This window comes from Lycium barbarum, chromosome 3 (genome assembly GCF_019175385.1).
Source record: "Lycium barbarum isolate Lr01 chromosome 3, ASM1917538v2, whole genome shotgun sequence".
In the NCBI taxonomy this organism is placed as follows: domain Eukaryota; kingdom Viridiplantae; phylum Streptophyta; class Magnoliopsida; order Solanales; family Solanaceae; genus Lycium; species Lycium barbarum.
Genome location: NC_083339.1, coordinates 129,577,472 through 129,590,490, shown reverse-complemented (window position 1 = coordinate 129,590,490; position 13,019 = coordinate 129,577,472). Strand labels below are relative to the sequence as shown.

Sequence of the window (13,019 nt, the reverse complement as noted above, 5' to 3'; positions counted from 1 at the left end):
CCGAAATCTCAAAACATGATTAATATACGGCTAAAATACGTAAAAAAAATAAATTACGTAAAAAAGAGTGAAAATGTATTATATTATCCATAAGCAATCTCCATTTTCCTACTAAGAGTGGAGAGTGCTTATGGATAATATAATACAACTAGTCGTATCTACAGGGGGTCCACATAAGGAAGGAGAATGAAGTTCATTGGCTTCTCCAAAAATATTAAAAAACAATAAAAATAGGCCTTACGTCATGCCACATGAAAAGACTCACGTATGGCACGTGCTGTCACTTAAGCTAAAATGGGCCCCACCCTCCTATTCAAGTACCCCTCAAAAAAATTATCACGAGGTTAACACATCTCTTTGATGATGATATAGGTTAATTCAAGTTAGATATTAGTAATAAAAAAAAATTAGCTTATAATTGATAATTATAAGAGAGTATAAATGTTTTTTTACCATGTTATTTGCAAACATAATCCAATTAGTGAAATTGACAGATCCTCGGAAGAGAATAACATCTTGTTATTTCTTTCAAGTTTTAGTTGCACGCAGTTAGATTTTAAACTAGCTATATATTTGTGTTAAGTTTGTTTAAATAACAATTTCATAAAATAAAAAAATTTGTAGCATTTAAGTAATAGTAATACTTAAAACAATATTCAAACTTTTGTTTCGTGTTTCTCGTTTTCTTCTCGAAATTTACAATCAAATTTTATATTTCCACTTTGTTTTATCTTACAAAAGAGAACACAACTAACTGAACTATTTGTCTTTTTTCATGTACCTTGTTTTCTCCGCCAAGTTCTTTTGCAACTAAACAAATCAGTAAAGGCTCTTTGATTTAACTTATATAACCTAACTTTGTTGTCAGGCAAAAATGAATACCACGAACAATATGTTTTTATATGTTGATTCAATTACATGCTATTGTAAAGAAATTAAAAAAGCGATACCACCTTAATTTACTGTTATCTTTTTTATGAACTTTAATTTTTTTTTGCCAAGTTCTTTCACTTAACAACCAGGTTAACTATTAACCTCCTATATTAAGGTTGTTAAAATTACTTACTGCTAATTAAATGACCTAATAATGTTTTAACTTTTACCCTTTCATATTTCTTACGTGTTCTCCTCAAGTTCCCTATGCATGAAATTATGTTGACTAGCCAAGTTATTTTTCTACTCAAACAATTAGGTTCTTAATCTGTTAATTCCTAATAATCATGTCTCATAATACACAATTAAAAAAACGATGTAAAAGATCTTCATTTAATTTTATCTTTTTCTGATTCTTCTTTTCTTCGTTAAGCTCTGCCACGTGCAAACTATTACTAGTAGATTAGTTAGCGAACTAGTTCTCTTTTTAAAATAACATGATTATGTAGTAATTGTTGCGTCCTAATTCAGTTTACTAAGAAAACAATAAAAAAGATAGTGAAACACCTTCACGTTTTCCTCAGGTTAGCTAATATTTACTATATTAATATGGAAAATAATAAGAAGAAAGTAATTAAGAGGATCTTTTTTTCTGGATCCTCGTTAATTTGTTCATATTGTTCTCTTTGCAAGCGGTTATGTTAAGTTGTTAACTAGTTAATAGGAGCAATTAAATTATTTTCATATTAACACGTTGATCTATTGCTTTGCCATCTGTGATGGTGATAATTTTAGCACACCATTTATGCACAAACACATACTTAATGTAAAAAAGAGTAGTCATTACTTTTATATATTATTTGGATTTCTTCTTGAATTAAATGATACATTTTTTTTTTACATATTTGTGTTCACACGGTTCCTTAAAGGAGAATAATTGGGTCAATTAAAGAAGCAAGTTGATTGTTAATAGTACGACTCCCAAATCATTGCTTCAATTAATGGAGTTGCAATAACTATTTGATTTAATATTCAAGTCTTTATAGAAGGATTTAATACTCAAATCTTTTATACAAGGAATATTTTAATTTAATGAAATCTTGCTAAGAATGGAGAGGGCCTCTTGATTTTGATAACACAAATAGTCATATCTACTTTATTTCTACTATTAATAAGTGAAGGCTCTTGCACGACGAAGGGCATTTTCGTTAATGTGATCAACTATATGAGCATTTCAGTAAGCGGTCTTAATTTTATATTTGGTGACACGTGTTTCATCACTTGGTTTTGTGGGACAGCTGGCTTCATTTCCTCTATACATCCTGAACCCATGTCTCTATTCCTTTTTCCTCTGCATCGTTACTTCTGTGAGTTTTCATGGTGCTTTTTTTCCTTTTTTCTTTTTGACTTTCCATGACTTCTAAATTAAGCTTTCTTGATTTTTGGTGTTATGCAGTGTTTGGAGCATTCAGAGGAATCAGATATGTCTTATGATGTTGTGATGGTTTAGACATTTTTCGGGCTGGCCAGTTTATGAGGTTCTTTTTATCTCTTTTTAAAGTCTTAAATTTCTTTAAATGATGAATATCTACCGTTAAACATACTTATGACCGTGTATGAATTTATGTTTCTCAAGTATAAGTGTAGTTTGAGTTATGTGTGAAATATATTCTTTGGAGATTCTTCAATTGTGGATCATTGGCTCAACTTTGGTGGAGAAGTTGTTGGGTTTTGTGCCAGAGCTAGAATTTTTATAAGAAGACATCATTCGGTCGAATATCCAGTATTGCTAATTGTTGCATGTGTGCTTATTGTACTTTGTGTGAATTGGGTTGTGCTATTATAGAATTACGCAGACTGATGAACCCAAGGTGTTTGAATATATGCCTGAAACAGCTAAATAGTTTTTTGTCGCTTTTCTTTCTCCACAGGTGCTCTATAACTTAGTCTTCTATCATGCAGGAGCTCCAAAGGTACATTGATGTGTTATAAAAGCATGTTAGAATGTGTTCCATTTGCTTGTGTTGTGCATTTTTACTAAGCTACTGTTACATTTTGTCGAACTTTGTGTCTACAAAAAAAAACTATATACTATAACCTTGTCAAAACCGAAAGTAGATATAACGATCAGTGCCCTCATTCTTCATTTGATTTTGACAGCGACTCTTATCAATTGAACATGAATATAAGTTCTAGCTTTAAAGAGGATGAATTTTCTTCTTTCTTAAATCCTTATAGACATCTTTTTCACTGGTGCAACTCTTGGGACTTTGAATTGGAGTAGAGTTGAAAACTCCTCTAATCATGAAGATTCAACTTTTTATTTCTATATACAAATTCAAATTTCTTATCTTTTCATTTAAATTCAAAAAAGCTATTTATTAAAATTCTTATAAACTTTGTCCTAATTCTCATTAACTTTGTCTTAAAATTGTCAACTGGCTTGTTATTAGCTTGCCACTTGGCTTAACCACATTGCTTATACCTCTCCTATTTTATATACTAGTATTCGTACCCACGCGATGCGCGGCGGGTATCAAATGAAACTGTAAGAGAATATTTGCCGTGATTATTCTCATTCATTCCATAGGTTAATATACATCCTTTACAACGTAATTGTAGGCTACAAATTAGGAACTAATTTGACTAATGTATGCTATCCTAAAATAGAAGATTACAAAATATTTTTGACTAAATATTTACATAATCTAACACACCCCCGCAGTCGAAGCGGTAGGTTTACGAACGGTTAGACTGTTCCGAAAATCATCAAATAGTACGCGCGGAAGACCTTTGGTGAAAATGTCAGCAATCTGATAACGGGACGGAACATGTAGGACACGAACCTCTCCACATCTAACCTTTTCGCGAACAAAATGATTGTCCATTTCAATATGCTTGGTACGTTGATGTTGTACCGGATTTCCAGATAAATAAATGGCACTCACATTGTCACAATAGACCAAAGTTGCTTTACAAATAGGGCAATTGAGTTCAAGAAACAGATTACGAATCCAACATGATTCAAAGACAACATTAGCAACCCCTCTATACTCAGCTTCAGCACTAGACCTAGATAGAGTAGGTTGGCGCTTTGAAGACCAAGATATCAAGTTGTCCCCAAAATACATACAATAACCCGACGTGGAGCGTCGAGTGTCTGGACATCCTCCCCAATCAGCATATGTATATGATAGTAGTGACTGTAGAGAGGTTTTGTGTAAATGTGTACCAAACTCAATTATACCTCGAATGTAACGCAAAATGCGTTTTAATGCTTCCATATGCTCGACTTTGGGATCATGCATAAACAAGCAAACCTGTTGTACTGCGTACGATATGTCTTGCCGAGTAAAAGTCAAGTATTGCAAGGCAACTGCCAGACGATGATACTTCGTAGGATCTTCATATGGGGCGCTCGAAGTATCGCTGAGTTTGCCCTTTGTATCAACTGGTGTGGGGCAAGGCTTACATTGTGACATGCCTACCCTGTCAAGAATATCCTCTGCATAAGAACTCTGAGACAACAATTGGTACATGGGGGCCACAGCCGTGGGCCACTCCATCGTGTCCCTACCCCACCACCCGGTGGCAGCAGCCTCGCGGGTGGCAACAGCCACACCCAGCCCAGTCACAGTAGGTCATTCTCGGTGCTCGCCCTCCCTAGTCGTTCTATTCGGCAGCCCCGGCATCACATGGTGGGTATGTGCCCACGGATATTGATCAAGTTATGCATACAATGTTCTTCAATCCATCCGATGACAACAATTGGTACATGGACACCGGAGCCACATCTCACATGACCAACTCTCAAGGTACTCTCTTGTCTTACTATCAATTGAGCAAAAACAATGGCATTGTTGCTGGTAATGGTAACATGATTCTGCTTCGTGGTTATGGTCATACTTCCCTTCGAGTCAATCCTTCTCTAAACCTGAAAAATGTTTTACATGCATCTAAACTCATCAAAAACCTTAATTCCGTTCGTAAATTTACTATCGATAATATGGTTTCTGTTGAATTTGATCCTTTTGGTTTTTCTATGAAGGATTTACGGACGGTGAGCAAACTCATGAGATGTGAGAGTTCGGGTGATCTTTATCCATTCTCCAAAAATTATCGAGCCATTTCGTCTTCCGCACCATCTGCTTTTACCGTCATCTCTCCTCATATTTGGCACTCTCGTTTGGGTCATCCGGGGGATGTAATTCTTAGTTCTTTACGTAGTAGTAATTTGATTGAATGTAATAAGGCTCGAAACAATGTTTGTCATTCTTGCCCTTTGGGGAAATTAATTAAAATGCCTTTTTATGACTCTCTTTCAACTACTACTATGCCCTTTGACATTGTTCACAGTAATTTATGGACTTCACCTGTTCTTAGCTCTTCCGGTCACAGATATTATGTTTTATTTCTTGACAATTATACTAATTTTCTTTGGACTTTTCCCATCAAAACAAAGTCCCAAGTTTATTATTGTTTCTTGTCATTCCGGATTTTCATTCACACTCAATTTGAAAAAGAAATCAAAACTTTTCAATGTGACAACGGGCGTGAATTTGATAATGGTCCTTTTCATAAATTTTGTGAACAAAACGGGATGCTTTTTTGATTTTCTTGTCCGCACACCTCACCCCAAAATGGTAAGGCGGAACGGAAAATTAATTCCATAAACAACATGGTTCGTACACTTCTTGCCCATGCATCTATGCCCCCTCCTATTGGCATCACACTTTGGCCATGGCAACGTACCTACACAATATTCTCCCTTCTAAAATCTTAGCATATAAGACACCCACTCAGATTCTTTATCAAAAGAATCCATCCTACTCTCATCTCCGAGTTTTTGGTTGTCTATGCTTTCCTCTCTTCCCTTCCACACAAATTCATAAGCTACAATCTAGGTCCACTCCATGTGTTTTCCTAGGGTATCCTGCCAATCATCGGGGGGTACAAATGCTATGATTTATCGAGCCGAAGAATAATCATAGCCCGGCATGTGTGGTTTGATGAAAACTCTTTTCCATTTTCAAATATAAATAATCCAACTCCTACCTCATATGAGTTTTTGGGTGATGATAATTCTCCATTAAGAATACATTTGTTGCATGACCAGGCCAATGCTCCACAAATGCCGCCCTTACGGCCCGCTCCCCCTCCTGCAACCCACCACCCGAACCCACCCGCTTCCTCTCCTCCCTTGTCGCCTGTCCAGCAAGCCGCTTCCACCACCCCAGCTGCCCAGCAGCTTCTTCCCGTCCCTGCCAGCCCCATCACATCTACATTGCCACCAGTTCCTCGCATGACTACACGTAGTCAACCTGGGATATTTAAGGCGAATTTGAAATACAAAAATCAAGCCTTAAGTGCCACCACCACCTCCATCTCTCCTATTCCCCGGAATCTAGTTGGTGCACTTAATGACCCGAATTGGAAAAATGCTATGCAGGATGAATATAATGCTCTTATTGATAGTAAGACTTGGGAGTTGGTCCCTCGTCCTTCAAATGCTAATATTATTCGGTCTTTGTGAATTTTTTGGCATAAAAAGAAATCTGATGGTTCTTTTGAGAGGCATAAAGCCTGTCTTGTAGGTGATGGCAGGTCTCAGCGGGAAGGTGTTGATTGTGACGAGACTTTCAGTCCGGTTGTCAAACCGGCAACTATCCGTGTGGTTCTTACCATTTCTTTATCTCACTCTTGGCCCATTCATCAACTTGATGTAAAGAATGCTTTCTTACATGGCAACTTGAATGAGACCGTCTATATGTATCAGCCTTTGGGATTCCGGGACCCGGCTCGTCCTGATCATGTTTGGCTCTTGCGTAAGTCTCTTTATGGCTTGAAACAGGCACCACGAGCATGGTATCAGCGTTTTGCTGAATATGTGGCAACCATTGGTTTCTCGCATAGCAAATCTGACAACTCTCTCTTCACTTACTGTCGTGGAAATGATACTGCTTACATTTTGTTATATGTGGATGATATTATTCTAACTGCATCTTCAGATTCTCTCAGACTCGGTATTATGTCCAAGTTAGCTACGGAATTTGCAATGAAAGATTTGGGTCCGTTGAGCTATTTTTTGGGGATTGCCGTCTCCCGGGACAAAAATAGCCTATTCATGTCTCAGAGTTCTTATGCAGAGAATAATTGCCGTGATTATTCTCATTCATTCCATAGGTTAATATACATCCTTTACAACGTAATTGTAGCTACAAATTAGGAACTAATTTGACTAATGTATGCTATCCTAAAATAGAAGATTACAAAATATTTTTGACTAAATATTTACATAATCTAACAGCAACTAATCATAAAAATTATCATATCTAGTTTATATTACGATTATGACAAATGTAATTACTTATAAATTGTCATTCTTCTAGAGATTTGGAGATCATTTGATTTCTCTTTATAGGTCAATTTCTAGTACTCCTACACGTGAAAAAATAAATTAAAGGATATCAAAATATTCTTTAATATGTTTTTTTGTAAAAGAAAAGAAAAAAGAAGGAAGCTTTGATATCTAAGTTTTATGATTACACCACACATATATTATTTTTAACCTCCCTCCCTCCCTGCCCCCCCCCCCCCCCCGGCACCAACCCCCCGCTCCCTTCGTTTTCCTTCTTTTAATTTATTGAAAAAACCTATATTAGTATTTAAATTTTTCTAAATTTTACTCCTATCTTAGTTCCTCTTAATACTAAAAATGATTTCCTTATCTTTCTTTTAAACAAAAAAAGATTAACAACACTAAGTTTAAAAAGATTTATTGTTCAAATCAAATTCGAAATATAAGCGCACTCAATTCAAAAATTAACTACACTCAATTTTATTGTACTACTTATAAACATGCCAAATTTTTCCGATTTTCTAATAATTTACGACTTGGCTAAATATTATTGCCTGCTACATATATATACTATCCGAGCATGAGTTCAATATTGGATAATAACAGAAATAGCAAAGATGATGAGAATATTAAAAAGCCCCAATCATACATAGTATATTGATTTAACAAAAAAATAATGGTCACCTTGTTTCTCAATACAATGTACCAGTGACAAATACTTTATAAAATCAACAAAAACAAATCATACAAATACAAATCATCAAATAGCTTTTTGAGGAAACTCAATATCACAATTATATAATTTGACTCATACTAATTTATGAAAGTTGATCGTACCAAGAAAAAACAAAAAAAAAAGATAGATATTTTCTCAGAATATTTATCTTTCAATTCAATTTTCTTTTTATCTTTTATTTAAATTAAAAAAAACCAATTAATCAAAGTTTAATCTAATAATTTGAATTCAAAATTAACCTATCAATTACATCATACATTTATATTTTTCTAAATTAGTCAAGTGGCTTTTTCTTAAAGCGTCAGCGTGCATATGTCACGATTGACTACATTTCTTTTATGGTCAAGTCTTATTACCCCCTCCCCTGCCCCTCTTATATTGGATTATATCAATTTTATTTCATAACATTTTTTAGCTTTATTTACTACTTCAATTCTGTGTTCTTATCAATACACAATAGATAGAGTTCTTTTTTCATATATTGAACTTTTTGTATAAAATTTCTCCTCTCAAATTGAAATAGTAGATCTACCCTTCATTTTTTTTTTTTTACTTTTTCCTTTTTTTTTTTGGATTTTACGATAACATATTTTAAAAACATTTTCATGAGGCATTTTATGATCTTTCCACTTGATTTAGTGCGGCGTATTCAATAAAACGCCTCTATAAAAATTTAAGAAAAATGAATTTTAGTCATCAAATAAATATTATGTTCCTTGTTTTCTTAATGAAATGAAATCAATAAGAAAAAATCTATGGGATTCAATAAAATATTTTTATGTGAATTTTCATTAAATTAACATGATTTAATATCTTTTCCCATTCATCAAATACTATTTAGTTTTTACCTTTTATTCTATGGACGAAATTCTATGATAAACAATATTCTTTTTAGCACTATTTAGTATTTCAGTTTTATTTTATTTCTTGGTACTCTTCGCTTGATTAATCGTTATATTGCTTTTTTAATAAAAAAATTGAACTTTCTCACCTAAAATTTCAAATAAATCTGATCCTTGTATATTTTTATAAAGTTCTTTTTATTTGTATGTTTATTTTGTCTTTTTGTTCTTTGTATTAGCTATTAGTACTAAGTTATTATTACTTGCAACTTGACTTAACTACATTGAAATGTTCTCCTATTAAAAATGTTATTAATTTTGTTATTGGAAAGTCCAATAAAAGATATTTTTGCCTTCAAACTACAATAAAATTTGGTGCCTTAAGATGACAAATCACTGCAAGAAAAGATTAATAAATGTTTTGAAAGGAAAATGCGATAGCAAAATTTTGAGATTACAATTATTTATATGTATCCATCAAGATATAATGTTTGAAATTTTTTAATGTATAATAGCTAGATAACTACTCACATAAAACATGTTGATAATTTAAATTTTAATTAAGTGGTCTTTAAAATGGATTAGGATTTCAAATAACATTCTAAAGTCTTGTCTTAAAATGCATTTAGACATTGAAACGTCAATTAAAAAACTTGTAAGTTAGTATCAATTCGATACACAGTCTTTCTAGCTTCCTTAAAGGTAGAGGCGCCTTGAATAATTTTTTAAAAAATATGTAAAAGTGTAAACTTCAAACTTCCTCATATTATCGCCGCCGCCCAAATGAGATATCCAACAAAATCTTCTAAAATAATAAACTATGAAATACTACAATCATAAGTTATTCTTTATAAGAGAGTGAGACGTAACCACACTTATATTGATATAGAATTAAAATCATACCAGTAGAAGCAAGGTTGCTAAGGCACAACACATAATAATACATTACATAAAATAAAGTTTTAATTCGATATTTGAACATAAAACAAAACAACAATTACCAATCAACTTCTTCAAAATCCTGTGTCATGAACACTTCGAAAACAAAAATCAAGAAAAAGGGGGTAGAGAACATCTTAACAACAAAGATTTTAAACATCATAAATTTAACAATTAGAAGAATAAGACCTCCAATATTTGATGCTAGCTAATGAGACAATTTCCAACTCACCGAAATGTTGTCGCCAAATTTGTGTAGCTTGAATATCTTGAAATTATAAAGTTAAAAAGTTCGAAGAGAAATAATATTGCTAATAAACTCAAAATATCATGTATCCTGCAATGAAAAAGTGATAATAACAACTATTTTATATAGTCTATTTGATTTAGAAATCAAACAAAAAAATATTAAATTTTAAAAGCATAAAACATTTAAATATAATGTACTTACGTCGTAAGTTTCATACGTTGCTTTATCATAACCTGATGAATCTACAATTGATGAAGATATAATAGTCAGTATTGATAGTCTCGCGTGCTATAAGCAGAAAAATTAATAACAGAGACACAATGAATTAATTGATCAATAATTAAATAAAAAATCATTGTATATACACATATTTAAAATTAAAAAAAAAATCATTGTAGAATTGCAAATCAAGCAAACAACTAAGTCCTATAATTTATAAAGTAACAAAAATGCACAATTTACCATGAACTTATAAAATTCTGATACTAAAATTTTACATTTTAACTACTCAAAAGAACACTAAAATAGGGACGAATTTTGCTCATGTAAGCCACATTTCAGATTAGAGATACTCAATTTTTCATAGTCAGAACTTGCTTCTGAAAATTTTTAATTGAGAATTTTACATCCTGATGTTAGGCCAAATTTGCATATATTTAGCCATTGTTGCCTCACATATTAATACTTTTGATTGTCTTTTGAGTATTAATTATATTGATTTGTGCTTAATATTATATTTTATTGTGTAGAAATAAAGCGGTGTAAAAATAAAAATATTTGAAGAAAAATTGGATAGAAAGTGCTGGATATGATATTAATGCGTACAGCTGAACAAGAGGCTAAAGAGGGGCATATTATTTAAAGTCATGTAATCATTAAATGAAGAGAATATTCTGCATCTAACAATTGGAAATATGTGCAAAGAAGTGACATATGTGCAAAGGAGTAACAAGTTGCAAGTGCAAAAAGAATAACGTGGAAGCTACAGGAAACGAAGACCAAGAAGAAGTACCAAAAAGAAATTGTTCACTGGACAGAGGCCCAAGCGAAGCGACCAAGGGTGATCCGAAATTCAACTCTTCCTAATTTGTTTTGGATTCAGTCATTTTATTTGGGCTTTTTCTTACACCTATAAATATTTTATAAGCCACAATTTTTAGATATCTTTGGCATTATACTCAAGTTTGGAGGCTAGGGTTCCTACATAAATATTCTTTCTTTTATTTAATCCTTATTTATGGGAATTTCTTGGTGACAATTAAGATTGATACTCTTGTTATGCTTATTTATTCATCGGCATTATTCTTAATCAAGTAAGTTCTTGTTATTTTAATTATTCTTGTTCTTGAACGTTTCTCAAGGGAGTAGCTAACCCTAGGACTCACCTATTTACTTTGTTTAAAACTCGGAAGAGGAAGAACGGGGTTGGGATAGAATAATTAACATGAATTTGGGGCGTTAACCCTCATCTAATGGAAATTGACCTAGGAATAGGCGATACCACTTGTAGCCATATTCGGGTGTTCTTAATGCTCCTAATTGCTTGAGGGATCTTCAATTGGGTAGTCTAGTTAATCTTCGGGAGAAGTTAATTTAGAGTCATTATCCGAGGCTAAATAACATAAACTTGCTATTATTTATAATTCGTGAAATATATTGGATCGTTACTTGAGAATTAGTTTCCTTTATTCCATTCTTGTTGCCATTGATCAATTTACTTTCTTTCTAGATTAGAATTTATATTTTCGTATCTTATCAAAACCTTATCAAAAACCACCATTAATGCATTCGGTCTAGCTATTGTTAGTGATAATTCCTAATCTGCTTAAATTGCCTACATATTGTTCTCTGTGGGATTCGACCCCAACCTTGTTGGGTTACTATATTTGACAACGTTCGCGTTATACCATTAATAGGTGTAATTTGAGCGTATCACATCCTATCATGAAACCATAGCAACAACTTCCACAAAACCATATCAACACCTGCTTTACAAGTGCTTGTGGAATATTTTTTGAAAGACTCAAGAATGTGAGGTGTAGAATACTCATACGTTATAATTTAAGAAAATGGATTGTATGGCTTCTCCGCATCTTGATGTTGCTATAATCGCATACACGAACCTTCAAATTCAATGACATCTTAATAATGGATATTTCATTGATGACATAAGTTTTCATAGCTATATTTTACAATATATGTTTGATCTGGTGTTGATGTGCCGTGAATTTCGGCACATTTTATGCCTTTGTAACTAGAAGTGTTGCTTGTTTTTAAGTGTTTTTACATTGTTTCTTATGTTATTTTGGTGTTTTGTAGGGTTGGTTGACTAAGGAACGGAAATGATAAGAAATGCTGAAAAAACGGACAACTTGGAGCAAAAGGACGGTCCGTAACTCATGTTACGGGCCGTAACGTGATCCGTACCAAAGAGGATAAGTGCCGCAATTAAGGACGGTCCGTAACTCATGTTACGGGTTGTAATGTGTACCGTAAGCTGCGGAAAATTTCCAAAAAGTTGCCTAAGTAGTGTCACAGGTTACGCCCAGAAGGACGGTCCGTAACTTAGGTTACGGGGCGTAACGTCATGGCGTAACGCATTGGCCACTGAAGACTGAGGCCATGATACGCTGGAAGATACAGACCGTAACCTGTGTTACGGTCCGTCGTAAGAAGCTGTGACGGTTGACCTAATCAAGCTGATAAAGTACGAAATCGAAGGACGAACCGTAACCTGTGTTACGGTCCGTAACGATGCCACGTAAGGGTGTTTTTGTCCAGAAACTTGACACGAATTTTGGCCCTATAAATACTTAAAGATAGGGTTTTAATTGAGAATTCTGATTTTCTTTGGAGCATTAACTTTAGTCTTGAATTTTTGAAGTGGTTGGAGCATTTAAAGCACCAACTTCACTTCCATTCCATATTGTATTAGCATCGTAAGTATATTATGTTAACTTTTAAACTTTCTTTGTTCACCAAAATGATGAGTAGCTAATTTTAATTCTAAGGTTGTGGATC

The 13,019-nt window shown here is 33.4% G+C and overlaps 1 long non-coding RNA gene across 2 annotated transcripts; it reads left to right on the top strand.

Annotated features, from left to right (window-relative positions):
* The first annotated feature begins 2,070 nt into the window (after nucleotides 1–2,070).
* Nucleotides 2,071–11,288, top strand: LOC132632472 (uncharacterized). Of its 2 annotated transcripts, none has more exons than XR_009579419.1 (3): nucleotides 2,071–2,240; nucleotides 2,330–4,688; nucleotides 4,922–6,449. It is a non-coding gene; the product is annotated as an uncharacterized LOC132632472 (long non-coding RNA). The 2 variants fall into 2 exon arrangements; XR_009579420.1 differs by lacking the exon at nucleotides 4,922–6,449 and adding an exon at nucleotides 10,748–11,288 and having other exon boundaries at nucleotides 2,106–2,240; nucleotides 2,330–2,846.
* The last annotated feature ends 1,731 nt before the right edge of the window (nucleotides 11,289–13,019 follow it).